At 40.1% G+C, this 19,978-nt stretch overlaps 1 protein-coding gene across 6 annotated transcripts in view; it reads right to left on the reverse strand.

Moving 5' to 3' along the window:
- LOC733061 (actin-binding LIM protein 2) overlaps positions 1–19,978 on the reverse strand; it is a 105,473-nt gene that overhangs the window by 30,773 nt on the left and 54,722 nt on the right. The window lies entirely within an intron of this gene.

A 19,978-nucleotide genomic window follows, 5' to 3' on the forward strand; every position in this document is an offset into this window, starting at 1 on the left:
CATATTCTACGGTCCAGAGCCAGAATTGTATCCTTTGTTATATGCAACAAAAAAATAGTTGCACATTCTATTTCAACGACAACATTCAATCCCCAAATGTCAAATATTTTTAAGTAAAATGCTAAGTTCAACGGAAAATCGTCCCATATGTCAATAGTCAAAACTAACTACTGAAATAACGTATGTAATGTTATTACTTAATTTACTAACCCAAGATGGGTCATATTTAGCTGCAAGCAAAAACGTCTTTCGTCGATTCATAGGTCAAAATATCTACTACTGATACACTAATATTTTAATTAGCATTGCACCTCGATGTACGCGATATCTTCATTGTGATCTTAAAAGCCGTGGGTCGCACCAATTGACCCCCGATTAATTCTAATTTATTACAATCGTTTTTTATTGCCTCCGCTATTAGGGAACACGCCGAGAGTGTTCGGTGTTGCCCGAAGTTATACGTTGAGCTTAGTCATCGTTCGTGGATTGAGTGATCGTAATGCTATGAGAATATTGTTTTCGACGAAGGGTTCGACGAGTAAATTAACTCATAGAGACAGCCCACTGAGTTTCTCCCCGGATTTTTTTTTAATTTTTTTTTTATTGCTTAGATGGATGGACGAGCTCACAGCCCACCTGCTGTTAAGTGTTCACTGGAGCCCATAGACATCTACTACGTAAACTCCACCCACCTCGAGATATAACTTCTGAGGTCTCAAATATAGTCACAACGGCTGCCCCACCCTTCGAACCGAAACGCAATTACTGCTTCACGGCAAAAAATAGGCAGGTTGGTGGTACCTACCCGCGCCGACTCACAAGAGGTCCTACCACCCGTAAAAAGTCGTCGAGTCGCTATACTTTCGATTTCAAGTAGCAAATACGATTTTATTTAGATAGGCGTCGATAAAGATTTTTATTGTAACAACGCAAAACTGTAACCTAATCAATAAAAACCTGCACTTTTAATTATTAACCGGTTCGAAGAGTAGTGTAAGAAACGAAAATAGGCTAAGGTTTTTTTTATTGCTTAGCAAATTTTTTTTATTGTGTGGTTACTGAAGCCCATAGACATCTACAACGTAAATGCGCCACCCACCTTGAGATATAAGTTCAAAGGTCTCATGTATAGTTATAGTATAGTTACAATTTGCACAATTGCCTCACGTAAAGTGGGTCACGACATCGGAACGTACATCCCACAGCGCCGAAACGATACGCGGATAAAGTCACCCACGCGCCTAATGCACTGACACCATTCGTTTATTAGACGGGACGAAGGCATTGTATTACATGCAAACTATTCTATATTCCGGAATATGTATTCTATGATGGATAGAAATCGACAAAATATTGTTCATACAATATTGAAAGCATTTTATTTCATATAAAACAATTTAAAAAAAAATATATCTCCGTGAACATGATATTACTTTAAGGTTGGAATATTATTGTATTGTCGGCCATTCTTCATGTTGCTGTTTGTTGTTGTAGTCTTAGGGTACCCCACTGGTACATAGGACCCTCACAAGTTGTCTCCACTTGACCCTGTCTTGCGATTTCTCCTTGACATCACTCCAGGTCACGTCGGCAGTCCTCATCTCACTCCCCACGGTGCGTCGCCAAGTATGTACAGGGTAACCAGATCTTCTCCTGCCAAGCGGTTGCCACTCAAACGCGATTGATGCAGCGTTGACTCCGCTGCGCCGTAATGTGTCCTACCCAACGAAACTCCCGGTGGGCAATGCCTGGCTATTCTTCATACGGGTGCAAATTTTCAAGTAAATCGGAGTAATCTTAAAACTGATCAAAATTACGTTGAAAGATCCCGTTAATACATAGATACAGTATGGGTAAGTTCACGGCTCTCATGGTGTTTAAACTACACCCATAATATGAATACCGCCGCCGTTTTGGAGACATGATTGAACTCCCGATCCCGTTGGGACTGTGGTTGTTTCACCTATCAAGCTAAAACATTAGTAAAAGGTCTCTCAATGTACCACCTTCTTTCGTGGACATCACAGTGTGGAGTTGGAACAACGCCCCTAGCGGCAAACGAACGGGAGCTGTTCCAAGTCCATACAAATTAAAAAACAAGTTAAAAAATTCGCACTGAGTACACAGAGCAATTTTGTAGTGGTCCGAGCTTGAACAATGATATAATTGCCTATTTTCAACAATATATTCAACTAATGTCTGACTGTTCTTATCGTAGGCCACTAGCCGGCAGGAGCTAACAAAAAAACTCAAATTAACATGATCGCCACAAACTGGAAACTTCGAGAAAAAAATATTCATTACTTTAGTTTCCATAGAATTGCACAACGAATTCAGCATACACTCAATTAATCTACACAATAAAGACAAGGTCAAAATGACAATAAGAACATCTGCAAATACAATTAATTCATGTTGGTACGTTTTTTTGTTATGAAACTTACGAGTACATGTTATGCTTGCAAAGGGAATTGAACAATAACCGTAATATATTATATCTCCGGGGACCCGACTTTGTGCTACACGTTTGTTAGTGCATTCAGTCCAAGGATAACGAAGGGGAGATGAATATAACTACGCAAAGTATTTATTTACTTTTATTTATTTATTGCTTTGATGGATGGACGAGCTCACAGCCCACCTGGTGTTAAGTGGTTACTGGAAACCATAGACATCTACAACGTAAATGCGCCACCCACCTTGAGATATAAGTTCTAAGGTCTCAGCATAATTACAACGGCTGCCCCACCCTTCAAACCGAAACGCATTACTGCTTCACGGCAGAAATAGGCGGGGCGGTGGTACCTACCCGTGCGGACTCACAAGAGGTCCTACCACCAGTAATTACGCAAATTATAATTTTGCGGGTTTGATTTTTATTACACGATGTTATTCCTTCACCGTGGAAGTCAATCGTGAACAATTGTTAAGTACGTATTTCATTAGAAAAATTGGTACCCGCCTGCGGGATTCGAACACCGTTGCGTCGCTATATAAGAATGCACCGGACGTCTTATCCTTTAGGTCACGACGACTTCAAAAAGTCTACAAAAGTTTGTATGAAGTGGCTACGTGACGTCACGACCTGAATGGCGAAACCACGGAATAGATAAATAAGGTATTATTATTATTAGGCTTATTTATCTATTCCGTGGGCGAAACCTCCCTTGAAACCTGAGGTCAAAATCTCAATTGTATAGTTAAACCGCTGAGCCTTCAAACCGCGCCAAATGACTGCTTCCACGAATGAATTATTGTTTCGATGGAGCCTACGCATGCTGGCTTACAATACCACCGGTGAAATTACGTAATAGTTGCCAAGTAAATAAGGCATTGCTTCGATCTGAATGACGGAATTCCCACAAACCAAATGTGACTGAGACTTTGCAAATTCAAACTAATATGTTATAGGTGAAGCAACACATTAGAAATATATGTCGGAGTATCAGTGGAAATAACTTTGATTTATTAGATCGGGATCGTTAGGTTAATTACCTGGGTGGATCCGAGGATGGTGCTGCGATCGCAATAGATTATCAAGTTATTGACTCGTTTATTAGATATTGACGTATGACCAGTGTCAGTTAATCTGTGAATGACATGTGCCATTTAAAAAGTTAGTCTATGGCAGTGGGCTGGCTAGACAATCATTTGAAAAGAAGTCAATCTATTTTAAAGCACCATTGTGATCGCACGCGTCACTAAAATCACCGCGTTTGTGGTCTGCAATTTTTAATGTTGTGTTTATTTAGAGGTTAACCTACAAAATGACGACTACGAGGGCACGTTTGATGATCGGGCGGAGCTCAAACTGACATACATAAATATATTACCGCCATACATCTGATTAGTATTGTCTATTCGAATCAAATACGCACATAGTACAAAGCAGCATAAATGCTATTACAAAACAAAGATACAATAATAATTTTATTGCGCTTGTAAATCTGCAATGTTTGGATGCTGTACGGATATAAATATTTACACGTAAAACAGATTTTTAATATCAAAAAGTTTCAGAAATAGTAACCGTCCATTATAACAAGGCACGTGTAAAATTGGTGCGAATAGCGTTCATAAAAAAAACGATTCGATGCTCTATAAGCAGGATGCAGTAGCGAAACACGACGTGAATCACGTAGTTTTTGCCACTTGTTTACGTAACAAAGCTTCAAGTCTTGTAGCATATTAACAAAACAAGCGTGGAATCAAGATTTTCGGCCTGTTCTTTTCTTTTATTTTTGGAACGAAGTTCCTTATGGGACGATGCGGAGGGAAAAAACGTCCGTAACGTAAGATTTTTATTAGTAATGCACAAAGTGTACGGACTTAACTTTGTAATAGCATACAAAAAAAATTTTTTTTTATCATTCATTGACCACGATCTCAGAGCGTTCGTTTGCGCAATACACCAACTCTTATGCAAACAATCGTGAATGAAGTGTACCACAATAAGTTCGCACGTTACCGAACCGACCGTGGGTTGTTGCGAAACCTCCAGTTTTATTTTCTTTACACCTCGAATAGAATTTAAAATTAATATTTTTATAATAAGGAACTTCGTTCGTATCCGGTGTCCCACGACACCACACATCTTTTTTATTTTAGACGAGCACACGACCCAACTGTTGTTAAGTGATCACCGGAGTGCATGGACATCAACAACGTAAATACCATTTATCCTCTTTGAGACATTTAGATTGATTTAGACGCAAAAAATCATACGTTTTCCTTCATATATTACCGTAATAAAACTTGTAAATATTTTTTATATGTATGTAAATTATTCCGGCATCGCTCGTAACTATCGACAAAGTCAGGCCGTCCTATTTAGCGTTACTTTGTTGCCGCTAAGGACGATTGATTAGGATATGGCCTAGGTCTGACGACTTACCGTGAATCGTCCCGCAACCACGTCCGAAGGTCCTGGTAGAGGATGAGTATTGCCGACAGAATCAGTTCATCTATCCTTCACATGTAGTCATAGGTCACTGTCACTATTTTCCAGTCTTTTATATGAAAGGGGGAACTTTACACACTAATTAAATATTATGCGCGTGCCGATGCGGCTACAGCGGCTTCGCGCGAAAAACTCTTTTTTTGTTTTTTGCCGCACTAACAGGCAGGCAAGTGGTGGCGCTAGTGTCGCGCCGAAGAACCATTTCCCACGGAAATGGTGCATTCCGATACACACAACATGTCGCAGACCCAGTACAAGAAAAAACAAGAAATGAATAATACATATAAACCAAATTGTGTCGCGTTACGTACTCAAAGAATAAAAAAAAAATTATTCACAATAAAAAAAAAATAATAATAATATAAATATGTATTTTAGAACAAACTGTTACGGGACGGAACATGCCGCTCACCTTAAAAGCACGTAGTTGCTTTTAATATTCAAAAGTTAAAACTAATATCGAAAGAACGTAAAGCTTAAAAAACTTACTCGAAACTAATAAATTCAAAAAACTAATAATTAATGACTTGAACTACTCCAAGGGAAGAGGACATATTTTAACCACGGGTCGTTTATAAAGGGAATTTCCCATTTTAATGGTTACAACTCGTGTGATATTGTCCGAGCCGGGATGAAGTTCGTGGATGCGCGCCAACCTCCATTGCAACGGCGGCAAGCGGTCGTCGCATACCACCACAACAGTGCCTTCACGAAGGGCGACGCCCTTGTCCTGAAGCCACTTGTTACTTTGCTGAAGTTCGTGGAGATATTCTTTGCTCCATCTCTTCCAAAAGTGCTGGATGGATTGTTGAATCCAGCGCCAGCGAGTGAGACGATTCGGTGACTCATCTATCAATGATACGTCAGGCAGAGCTGTCATGGGCTCTCCGATTAAAAAATGGGAAGGTGTTAATGAAAGGGGATCCGAAGCATCTGAACTTAAAACGCAAAGTGGACGCGAATTTAAGATCGCTTCGACCTGACACAAGAACGTATGCATCTCGTCGTACGTTTGGATGCGATTACCTACAACGCGATGAAGATGGTGTTTAAAACTACGAACACCAGACTCATGTAGTCCTCCGAAATGGCTCGCGTATGGAGGTTGAAAGTGCCACGTAATTCCCTGTTGAAGGGTTTGTTGGTTAAGTGCGCTTTGCACAGATTCCCTTCGTAAAAACTCGTAAAGGTCTTGAAGATAGTGGTCACACCCGACAAAGTTCTTTCCACAGTCTGAATAAATATCGGTGCATAAACCACGACGGGACGTGAAACGTCGCAGGGCTGCTATAAAGGCTTCTGTGGAAAGCTCTGAAACTAATTCGAGGTGTATCGCTTTAACGCTCATACACACGAAAACCGACACGTAACATTTTATAATTTTTGCATTACGCACCTTATTGGCGCGCACGTAAAATGGACCAGCAAAATCTACCGCGGTCTTTAGAAACGGTCGCGCGGGGCGAACACGAACTGCTGGGAGTGGTCCCATGCGCGGTTGATTGTGCGGCGGGCGCGCGCGGAAGCACTGCACGCAGCGATGTATGCGCTGCCGCACGATGTTACGGCTTGACAAAATCCAATAGCGTTGTAAAAGCGCGTAGCGAACGGACTGCGGTCCGGCATGTAAATTACATAAGTGTGCATCGTCAATAATAAGATTAGTTAAAGGGTGTTTTTTAGGTAGAATTAATTGATGTTTGGCTTCAAATTGTAAAAGCGATTTATGGATTCGACCACCAACTTTAAGTAACTCGTCCGTATCATCCAAGTATGGCGTTAAACGACGCAAATTCGTTGATGGTAATTTACCCACTCGGATATTGATTATGTCTTCGCTAAACACGGATTGCTGCGTAATTCGAATGAGCCGATTTAATGCGAAATTATATTCTGTCACGGTAATGTACCTTGAAAACGATTGTTGTGTTTTTTTACATTTGTTGAAAAACCGAAAGATGAGTGCGGTGACACGAACAAGTTTTCCAAGCGACGAAAATCGCGTAATAAAATCAACATCCTGTATAGGCGGCGCCGTTGACGCGCTGGAACACACCGATACGTTGCGTTTTTCTTCGCACGTGTCTCTTACGGGATTTTGAATCGGCCAGGAGTTCTGACCCAGATGTAGCCACGAGGGTCCGTGGTACCATAAGTCATGCTGTACGAGCGCGGCGGGCAAAAGGCCACGAGACGCAGCGTCGGCGGGATTGTCGGCCGACGGGACGTGGCGCCAGCGGTCCGCGGGTATGCGGCGCAAAATCTCACTGACACGGTTCGAAACGAAGGTTTTCCATTCGTGCGGAGATGAGTGTAGCCATGCTAGCACGATGGATGCGTCGGACCAAGCGTAGACCTGGTCGAAGCGAACACGACCACTGTAAGTGAGCATTACCTTTTCAATTAATTTAGATAAGAGGACTGCCGCCATTAGTTCGAGGCGAGGAATAGTGAGACGCACACTCAACGGTGCGACGCGAGTTTTGGCTATAATCAGGTGAGTTTGAATGAAATCTTCTTGATCTTTGTAACGAATATATACACATGCTCCGAAACCCTTCTCGGAAGCGTCAGCAAAACCGTGAATTTGTATCGGTTCGGGATTGGTATTGTTAAATATATAACGCGGAAATGAGATTTGTGAGATGAGTGGGAGCTCGTCAACGAAAGAAGACCACAAATTTACTATGTCAACAGGCGGCGTCTCATCCCAATCGACTTTGGCTATCCATAAGAGTTGAATCAAATGTTTGGCAAACAATGTGACCGGTGATAATAGCCCGAGGGGGTCGTATATTTTTGCTATTTCTGAAAGAATGACACGCTTTGTACACTTAATCGATGAAACTTGGACTTTAAAATTGAATGAATCAGATTTAGGGTTCCACTGTAAGCCCAGAACCTTAACCTTTTTGTCGATCTCCATTTCAGCGAAGAGAACGTTCTCCGGCCGCTCACCATGAGACTCTGATGGCAGCACCGCAGCGAGTAACGCTGGTGAGTTGCTGTGCCATTTGCGCAATTCAAACCCAGCCGCCCCACAAATACCTATCAGCTCTTGTTGTAGCGCGAGTGCGCTGACTTCAGAGTCCTCGCCAGATACGACGTCGTCAACGAAAACATCGTTAAGTAAAACGGGCGACGCGAGTTTGAACCGCTCGGCCTCATCTTGAGCGAGTTGTTTTATTGTACGCAGAGCGAGGTAAGGTGACGATTTCACACCGAATGTGACTGTACGCAAACGGTAGTCACGAATAGTTTGCTCTGGTGATGTGCGCCACACAATACGCTGAAAATCTTTGTCACTTTCACGAACAAGTATATTACGATACATTTGTTTTATGTCGGCAGTAAGCGCGATTGAATGGACACGAAATTTAAGAAGGACGTCCACTATGTCCATGTGAAGCTTAGGACCCGTTAGTAAAACGTCATTGAGCGAATACCCACTAGTTGAGCGACAACCGGCGTCGTACACCACACGTGTAGGCGTCGACTCACTCGATTCTTTGACCACGCAGTGGTGCGGAATGTAATAACTTTCACTAACTGAAGGTTGATCATCGACGAGCTCCATGTGGTTGAGGTCTACGTATTCCTGGAGACAAGCGTGGTAATCAGCCTTCAACTTGAGGTTGCGTTCTAACCGATATTCTAGTTTATGAAACCGAGCTAGCGCAATGGACCGCGACTCGCCGAGAGACGGTGCGTCGGGCTTAAACGGGAGGGCGACCACGTATCGCCCGTCCGCATTACGAGTGTGCGTCTTTTGAAAAAAGGATTCGCACAACTCCTCATCTGGAGTGTAACTCCGCTTCTCTGGTATTGATTCCAGCTCCCAAAATCTCTGAAGGTTGTCGTTGTCAAACGAGCTAAAACACACTTGAAATGAAGTTGGAACAGAAGAATCTAAATCTAATTTGCCTAAAAGTAAATAACCGAACACACTATTCATAGCGATCGGCGTGCCCGGTGGGCCTACGATAGTGTTGCCTAGTAACACGTGGGATAGTATATCCGCTCCTAGTAACATTTCAACAGGCTGGGGCGTATGAAAGTCCGGATCAGCTAACTTCAGATTTTTCAAATGTGACCACCCGGTATACGGTAAAGGTACACTTGGCATTTTTGGAATTAATTCGGGCAAAATTAACGCATTTACCGGAATGACAGGTTGTTGTTGACCTTTAGGCGCAATGGAACACGAAACTAAACCTTTTGGATGCACGGGTCCGGTGTCACCAATACCGAACACCGGCACGTTGCTATGCCGGCGCGCTAGACCTAAGCGCTGCACACAAGCTTCGGTAATAAACGATGCCTGGCTCCCCGTGTCTACCATGCATCTAACAGTGGAAATCGTCATATTATTACCTATGACAATATCCACTAGTGCTGTCGATAACAACACTGTTCCAGTGCGAGCGAGAGGTAAGTTAGATGCGCAATTTCCGTGTACCGCGATCGGAGTCGGCTTCTCCTGCATAGGAGTGAGCGGAACAACAATAGGTTGCTTGGTTTCGCTTGCAACCGCTAGCGCTTGAGCCGGTTGATTCGTAAAATGTAATAAACTATGATGTCGTTTATGACACGTTCTACACACAAAATTAGAAATGCAATTTTTTACGTCGTGACCGACATTCAAACAATTATAACAAACACTTTTGTTTTGTACAAGGGAATACCTATCCTGCGGGGAAAGATTTAAAAACTCTGCACATTTTGTCAAAATGTGTGAACCGTTACACTTCAAGCAAGTTCGAACCTTATTACCATCGACCGTAGGTCGAGTTTGGTCTAATGACACGTTGGCGGCAAACGATCGCTTTACCGGCGCAAAACTGTTCGGACTTACATTGTAGCTACGCGGCTGTAATGGCAGCGGATTACCTACCCGCGATATCTGTTTGTTAGCGTGCTGTGCGGAGGTACTTGAGGAGCTAGGAGATACCATTTCTTCCGCGGCGATTTCATGTTGTAAATATGAAACCAATGTGTCTACTTCTGGAATATCGGATGGCTTGGCCAATGAACGTTCGAATCCCTTTCTCATACTACTCGGAATTTTACGTAGTAAAATTTGTAGGAGAACGAAACTCCACTCATGAGTCGGAAAGTCCATGACCTCTAACGCCTTCATGTTTTCCTGATAGACATTTAACAATTTTCGTACACTATACGGAGATCTATCTGAACACGATTCTATGTCTAAAATTCGATCTAGATGTTTCGACGCAATTACCCTTTTATTTTCGTAGCGGGTTAACAATATTTCTAACGCGATCGGGTAGTTATCTTCCGTGATAGGTATGGATTTGATCAGGTTATACGGTTCGTTTTTAACTGCAAGTAGAAGATATCTAAGTTTCTCTGCTTTAGAGTAGGCATTGTTGCTATGCACTAACGATTTGAATAAATCATAAAATGATGGCCAATCCGTAGGATCGCCTTTGAATTCAGGTAAAGGTAAAGTAGGTAAATTTCTTTTATCGTTACTTATCGCATCAAATGAACAATTACTTGACCGATTGAAACGGCGCTGACGCTCATCCATCGACTTTAACGAGTTTAAGTGACCGACAATTTCGTAGTATAAGTCATTAAAATCATTACGAATCTTTATGTTATCATCTTTGCTAAATGATTTGGATCTGATGAGAAACTTTTCAATTTTAGTCTGAACCTTTGTAAACTTTCTTTGGTGAGCCGCTAGGTCTATAGTACGCGAGCGAAATTGTTGTTCGTTCGTCTTCGCGAGTAGAATGATACGTTTGAGTTCATCAAGAATTAAATCCCTTTCGAAAATATCTTGTTCACACGGCGATAATTCTTCACCTTCCGACATTTTGCGAAACAAAAGATGGCGGGGGACGCTATAGAATCGAACGCGTGATTTTACAATTTGAAAATGAGTACGTAAATACTGCTAAATAACACGACACAAACTGGAAAATATGTATCCGGCTCGAAGGACCAAATTTATGATTAGGATATGGCCTAGGTCTGACGACTTACCGTGAATCGTCCCGCAACCACGTCCGAAGGTCCTGGTAGAGGATGAGTATTGCCGACAGAATCAGTTCATCTATCCTTCACATGTAGTCATAGGTCACTGTCACTATTTTCCAGTCTTTTATATGAAAGGGGGAACTTTACACACTAATTAAATATTATGCGCGTGCCGATGCGGCTACAGCGGCTTCGCGCGAAAAACTCTTTTTTTGTTTTTTGCCGCACTAACAGGCAGGCAAGTGGTGGCGCTAGTGTCGCGCCGAAGAACCATTTCCCACGGAAATGGTGCATTCCGATACACACAACATGTCGCAGACCCAGTACAAGAAAAAACAAGAAATGAATAATACATATAAACCAAATTGTGTCGCGTTACGTACTCAAAGAATAAAAAAAAAATTATTCACAATAAAAAAAAAATAATAATAATATAAATATGTATTTTAGAACAAACTGTTACGGGACGGAACAACGATTTAAGCCTCGTTTAAACAATGACGTTTGAATGTCGACTTCCTCGAAGGAAGAATTCATTTCACATGTAATAAATTGTCGCAAGAGAAAAATTAAAAACATCTTTCAAGGTTAGATTTGCCAATGACGGAAAAAAGATTTCCGTTAGCTTCAATTATTGAATCAAAAATTAACTCGAAATAAAATATTTCCCTCACATAATAACATTGAAACATTATTTCAATTATCAAGGAAAAATTATCTAAATTAAAACGAAACTACAGTCTGAATAAGGGTAACAGTGAAATTTGATTTATTTAATTCTTAGAAGTGTATTTTCGATTTGCTTGTTCCGTTACCTATATCTTACCAATTATAATCGAACGATTGAAAAGTTGGACGAATTCATTTCAATTTTAACAGATCCTTACGTCTGTCGCGGTGATACTTTAATTAACACATAAGTGAATAAGAAGACTCATCATCCACGTTATAAATCGCTTATAAAAGGCATAATACATGAAGTGTTTCTGGATAAAGCTAAAGTATTAGGAGATTATACTTTTCGAAAGAGTTCGACGTGCAACCAAGCCTAATCATCAGCCCGCTGAGTTTCTCGCCGGATCTTCTCAGCGGGTCGCGATTCCGATCCGATAGTAGATTCATTCGCGAAGCAGCTGCCCTTGAGTTGTTAGGTCTCCTTTGGAGGCGCTCGGGTAGTTGTTAGCAAATCCCACTGCTCCTTGCTGAGCCTTTGCTCTCCCACCTGTCCTGGTAAAACTGGAAAGGCCTCAGGGCCACCAGTAAACTCTGAACCGTAAAAAAATATATACTTTGAAATGGGTCAAAATGAACGATAAACTTTAATGTGCATAGGAAACAAACAATACCCTTTTACCGTTATTTAAATGACAAGTAGTAAAATTGTTTATGAGCTAACATACTACGTACTGCTTGTAATTTCGACCTTACGTTACAAGTCAATCGACAAATGTTCATGATAACATTGAGTTACAAAACCAGTTTCAAGAACTATCAAAGCACTTTTAAATGCGTTTAAGTTTGGCTTGCCCATCTTATTGTGCACTTTTGTTTCCGTTTAAAACACAAAACCTTCTGATCTAGATAAAATGACCTTATTGACATAAGTCTCTCAGACTTTTGATTAGTTGATATTAGTGCGTATCTCCGGCTTGCAATCACTTCTAATGTTTCCCTTTTGTCTCTACATACGAGTATTAGCAATATCGTCAACTCTTACTTATATAACCCGATTATTTCCAAAATTATTTACAAATCTTCGCTGCCGTAGCCAAGGTTTCCCGTTTTCTCACGTCATTACGGATCCTCCCGATCCATTAGCGGCGCTTTTAGGTACCACAAGCACCGGTCACCATCCTCGCCGAACCCGTCGCTTGCGACGAAGGGCTCGACGAGCGAATTAACCCATAGACACAGCCCACTGAGTTTCTCGCCGGATCTTCTCAGTAAGTCGCGTTTCCGATCCGGTGGTAGATTCTGCGAAGCACGGCTCTTGGTGGGGCCAGTGTTAGCAACACTCCGGTTTGAGCCCCGTGAGCTCACCTACACATTAAGGCGAAGCTGAAATAGCCTCTCAAGACTATCAGCATAGGTAGGATAACAAACAAAAAAAAACCGCATTTTTCTTCTTAAAAATCAAATAAAGTAAGTGATTAAGGGACAGTTCGAACATTTGGGAGTCTATTTCAATAATCATCGAATCTTTGAAATTACTATTCATTTATGGTATCAATTTCAACAAAACATAATATTATTATAATACGATCCAAATGACGTGCTACGTACACGTTTTTATTTGGATTGTTAAATTATCTTCCACGAATAATAACTACTAAATACGTATCATTATTTTTACCTACTTTAATAACTTTGTTTTTGCTGCCATTCTTATCGTATTTATGTAAGTCAGCCATAATAACAGCCAAGTTTTTGTGTTTCGCTGCTTATTAAAATAAAATATGTTCAATGTTGACACGACAATGATAAAATAATGAAAAATATCATTTTGTTTACAATTTTTCAACTATATAATCAGCGAAGTTCATCGACTTAGATCCATTAATAGAGAAAAACATATACATATGTAACGTACATTCATAAATGGCTACTGAATTGAAATATTCAATTGTTCAAAAAATCTACTGCTAATAGATAATGATTGAATGAATGAAATGAATTGATGATTTAATGAATTGAATGAACTAATGAATTTTCGAATTTTCCCATGTCCCAAAGTGGGGCCGCCACTCACGTTATACCACTTAAGTCTGTCCAAGCGTGACGTACAATCGACAGTCTTACAACTGAGCTCAGGCATTCTGTGTTATGATAATGATCGCGATCAAATTGTTTAGAATTCTTGTATTATTAGTACAATAGCCGGTTGAATCGATCAAAGATCGTCATACCGCAGACAATTAATTGTAAACAAAAAACAATAAATAGCATTATTAAAATTACAATACTACCAAATTTTAATTTTTATTGGTCTAGACAGACACAGAGGACTTCGTGACGTGGTACCTGATGATAAGCAGTTACCATAGAACGGTCAGTCCCTCTCCACTCTTCTTATGGCACGAGTACGGAATCTCAATTGTATTACATCTTCTCCTAAATACCCTCATATTTAGGTAATCTTGAGATTTTTTATTGGCGAGATGGTTGAATAAAATCAAGACCCACTACTGGAGTTAACAGTTAATAAAATAATTGACAGGTACTTCCTGGTATACCCAAAAAGAATAAACCAACAATGACTGTATACTGTGTCAAATTTTTATTACGTAACACGTTTTATCCTTAATCTGAATTAGGTATTCTCCTCAGGCGCCTTATCTATATTGCAATATATTACAAAAACGGAAAGCCCGCAAGTACATCAAGCGTATGGTATTCCACGCAGCTCTGGCTCCGTTCCAAATGATCCCTTTCTATATTTAGACGTCTGAAACTCGGATTCCACAGTTTTAACTATACCGGGACGTGCTATGTCGTTTACTTATGGACCCGTGTCGGATCCAGTCATAAAACTCAAGTATGACATCCAATAGTGTTCATCTCAATGGATACTCATCATTCATTTTGTTTACAGAACGATTAAGTGAGGCCGTTAAGAATTATGACCCACTTTACGATCTTTTATCTAAACATCTCGAATTCTTAGGGCGTAATGTGACTTTAAATGGAATTAATATGATGATTGACATATAAATGATTTATTGTCACATTTATGATATCTTTGTTTTTTCAACAATCTAAGGATTTTCTCTATTTCATTAGTTATTTTATTATTAGAAACGAAAACAGTTATGGTTTTAATGGTGACGTAATCATACATTGTACTGTGAACATTAAACTAAAATCACCCAGAGGAATATGTTATGATACCATTCCGTGTTATTCAAATAAATAGTAGACTCAACAAAGACAAATACTATAGAATATAATAGTATATGTGTTCACATTTTGAGCGCCGATATTCAATGTTTGTCACAAACCCGTTATCGCTTTTCTGAAGGAATCCCCCTTTGTGATACGCTAAAATCTCGACTTACCATGATACAGAAAGACAGACCATTCTCGATAATTATCTATTACTAGCTGACCCGGAAGACTTCGTATTTTTATTTAATTCCGAGCATTTTCATATTTATCTACCTTTTAAACCTTCTCTGGATTTCCACAAATAATTCAAGACCAAAATTAGCCAAATCGGCCGCTCTCGAGTTATAGCGAGACTAACGAACAGCAAATAATTTTTATATATAAAAGATAAGACAAACAAATGAATAAAGTTCAGTGCAAAATTTGGTACACGAAAAAAATCAGCTCATGTTACACGAACCAGCGATGGATTGAATTAAACAGACAGTAATTAGATCAGACGAGAACTCACACATGCATGAACATGCGCACGAGCTTAGATAACCAACGCCATATGGAACTCGCGTACCTTGTCTCCGTTGTTCCATATAATATAGTGTCCGTAATCTGTTGTGTATTTATCAGGCTAACTTTAGCTTCTTCTTATCGATATCCCAAATATATAGGGTATATATAATATGAAGAATTTAATAAATTTCAATATAACTTTTTTGTATACTTATATTATAATTTTATTGTATAAGGTAGGTTACTGCTTCGAAATTATTCATGTTAAGACTTTTTGAAATTTGTTTACTTCCAACTTTAGACCAAATTCAACATTACAGGATACGTTTGCTCACTTGCTCACATTTTCATCACAGCCCACTGAGTTTCTGGATCTTCTCAGTGGGTCGCGTTTCCAATCCGGTGGTAGATTCTGCGAAGCACTGCTCTTGCTAGGGCCAGTGTTAGCAACACACCGGTTTGAGCCCCGTGAGCTCACTTAGACGTCAAGGAGAAGCTGAAATAGCCTCTCAAGGCTATCAGCATAGGTAGGGAAAAAAATAACAATTTCATATTTAAGCTTCTAGATGAGGCTCTGTCAAGTGCCATTCGAGATCAATTTACCCTTGTTCCACTTATTGAACGAACGTCTGACATCATTTGCATAGAGGTGCTAGACACATCCCACACCCAATTCACCTCATTTGCTCACCGGTGAATAAACTCATACAAATGTTACAACGCTTACGTCACTATCCCCTCGACAACTTCATTTTTATGGAGTTGTTTTCTCCAAATTAAACACAGAGACATAGAGACATTCATATCGTTACAGAAAATAATAATGGAGAATAATAAAATAAAAAAACAATATTGTAAACAAATACATATGTATAATGAAATAAACGATGTGCCTAGACAATTATCGCGGTTAGATTTAAAAGCCAATAAAAACGTAACAACGGGAAGTGAAGCATTAAATTTGATATGAACGAATAAAAAAAAACTTAAAATATTTCTGCTTCTGTGCATGAAATATTGCAGGATGATTTTATCATTGACAATCTTGTAACGACCAGTTGTAGATCTGATAAGCATTTTGAGTAATGTAACAACGTCTATCATTTTACATATTTTCTAGACGAAGCCGCATTTGGAATGTTACTGATTTCAATTGCAGTTCCCGAAGTAACAACTGTCAGTCAAATCATTTCAATCAAGTAATCCTCAGACTGAAAAGAATAACACTTCAAAATAGAATAATCCAATTCCGAACTATCATTATTTTTAAATTCATAGCAACGATCTTAATTTCTTTGAACAAAACTATATATCTGATGAAGTTTAACAACCGTCAGTCTTGGAATAGTCGAGACAAGCAAAAACAAGGCGAAGAGAACGAAGTCTGTCATTACGGGCTAATAGCTCATCAACCAAATAAATTACAGTGATTACTGTGTTCCGTCTTTTTTCGACATACAGTTGTTTCCTAATTTACTTCAAATTAAAAGTCAAGCTGGTTCATAAATTTTCGTATTCAAAAAATATTCACATGTTTATTTAGTCTGAATTAACATCCGATCTACTCCAGTCAGTTTTTTATTGCCTTTGTAGGCAGACGCACACGGCCCACCTGATGCAAAATGGTCACCGTCGCCCATGGACTACAGCAATGCCAGGGGCAGAGCCGAGCTGCTGCCTACCGTTAAGTACTCTCCGCAAGCCTCGTTTGAAGAATGATTTTATTTATTGCTTAGATGGGTGGACCAGCTCACAGCCCACCTGGTATTAAGTGGTTACTGGAGCCCATAGACATTCACAACGTAAATGCGCTACCCACCTTGAGAATAAGTTCTAAGGTCTCAAGTATAATTACAACGGCTGCCCCATCCTTCAAACCGAAACGCATTACTGCTTCACAGCAGAAATAGGCAGAGTGGTGGTACCTACCCGCGCGGACTCACAAGAGGTCCTACCACCAGTAATAGTAAGTAAGGACATGTCATAGCGCTCGAGAAACACCGTGGAGGGCAGTTCATTCCAAGCTAGAGGCTTAACAAGGTTTGATCAAAGCCAATAGAATTGAAACCCTACAATGCAGTTGTGAATCACAACATCTTGATTCATAAGAATGCATCTCCGGTGCTCTCGGTGATGTAGAAAGCGTTATGATTGATAGCACAATTTGTCTACTTAATTTCGCCGACATGTAAACATGACAAACGTGCTATCGTTACGCAGTCTGTTGTCGCGTGACCCTACGATTTGACCCCAGGATTTATGTAAATTTCTCGTTTGCATACCGTAATATGTTCTCTAGAGAGACGTTTGAAGTTTATAATCGTTTCGTGGAATTTCGTTGATACAACAAAGATTTAACGCAAAAGCAAAACTGGAGTTTTTTTAATTATTAAAGACCAAGTATTATTACTACAAAGCAAACTTTTTTTGATATGAATGCTGGGTATATAAAAAGTATAGATGAAGTTTACTGGTGGTAGATCAAACCCGCTGAGTTTCTCGCCGAAGCTTCTCAGCGGGTCGCGATTCCGATGCGGTAGTAGATTCATTCGCGAAGCAATTGCTCTTGATTTGTTAGGTCTCCTTCGGAGGCGCTCGGGCAGTTGTTCGCAAATCCCACCCCTCCTGGCTGAGCCTTTGCTCGACCACCTGTCCTGGTGAAATTGGAAAGGCCTTCGGGCCATCAGTAATCTTTCAATCATAAAAAAATATTAATGGTGGTAGGACCACTTGTGAGTCCGCGCGGGTAGGTACCTCCCCGCCTATTTTAGCCGTGAAGCACTAATGCGTTTCGATTTAAAGAGTGGGACAGCCGTTGTAACAATACTAAAACCATAGAACTCATATTATCTCAAGATGGGTGGCGGCATTTACGTTGAAGATGTCTTTGGGCTCCGGTAGCCACTAAACGGGCTGTGAGCTCGTCCACCCATCAATGCAATGCAATAATAAAAATAAAATAAAAAAAATTAGAATGTTAACAAACGCGGACACGGCTCGTTTGCTTACTATAAAGTCAATGATTATCTAGAAGATTGCACAAAGTGGGAATGAGTTGCTCGCTCCAGGCATTTCAATATTGTAGTAATTATTACGTTATAATACTCATTGTAAAAAAATCATATTTAAAAAAAAATCTAATATTAAAAAATAAATAAATAATAATTTCATATGTAAAAAAAAAAAAAAGACATGCCCGCTGAGTTTCTTGCCAATTCTTCTCAGGACGGAGGCTAGTTCTTGTGAATTGGCTGTAGTTCTTTTGACGTTCAACAAGTATGTACTTTCATTTATGTTGAATAAATTTTTTTTGATTTGATTTGATTTGCAATAATAAAAATTAATATAGTCGATTTGCGTTATTTCCATGACATGGTTCCATCAGATAGTGAAAGCTACAGCAGACATGATATTAATTTCACAAATAAAAGAAAGAACCGTGTGATGTTGGAACGCGTACAACAAATTTATTTGATGGACACGTCACGACTCTTTGATGTACAGAGATTTTGAATGTCGATATTAAAACTGACACGCAGATGCGTATCTCGTTATTTGCCGCAAATTTTATGAAAGAAGAGAATGAGAGATGAAAAAGAACATGAATTATCAATATCACGACTTGCATCATTTTTTTGTTTCGTCAAACATAATTAATTTACAATATATTGTAGTATTGAAGATATACTAAGTTTTTTTTTTTTATTGCTTCGATCAGTGAACGAGCTCACAGCCCACCTAGTGTTAAGTGGTTACTGGAGCCCATAGACATCTACAACGTAAATGCGCCACCCCCCTTTAGATATAAGTTCTAAGGTCTCAAGTATACAACGGCTGCCCCACCCTTCAAACCGAAACGCATTACCTACTGCTTCACGGCAGAAATAGGCAGGGTGGTGGTACCTACCCGTGCGGACTCACAAACAAAGCTAAAAAACAAACTAGAAATCCGTCTCATCATCATCATCATTAGCAACCTATTTTAATCCACTGTTGGACTTTTTTTTTTTTTTGGTCACGAGGAAATCGCCGGACTTCCGCCCTCCACTGGGGATGGAGGGCGGGGCATGTCGGAGTCGAACCGACTAAAACCTCCTGTCTCTCAACAACCAACGTCCAAACCTCACATGAGACAGAGCTCATGAAAAGGCAAAGGGGGGAAAGTGAAGTGTTTAGTGCGCATCTCTCCCATCACCCTCCCCCTCGGCACGCCGGACTGGCGGTCGTCGGCGCCACGACCACCAGCCCTCTCGGTCGACTGTTGGACATAGGCCTTACCCAAGGCACGCCACGCGACCCGATCCTCTAGTCATCATCCACTGTTCGCTATTCGTCGTATATCGTCTCTCCACTCCCCACTCCAATGGTAATCGGTTCTTCGACATATATGACCGGCCTATTGCCACTCCAGCTTGCCTATGCGATGTAAATCTGTATATGTAATTATTGTTTTATATTATCGAAAACATGTATTGTATGTATACATAGAAAACTCTGAAATTTCAGTAACTTTACCAACATACGTAACAGGAAGATTGTTTTCAAATGTACTTTGACACAAACTACAATTACATAATACATGCTTTCATCTACAAAATTGGTAATGTGAAGATACCT

This window comes from Bombyx mori, chromosome 26 (assembly GCF_030269925.1).
Source record: "Bombyx mori chromosome 26, ASM3026992v2".
NCBI lineage: Eukaryota > Metazoa > Arthropoda > Insecta > Lepidoptera > Bombycidae > Bombyx > Bombyx mori.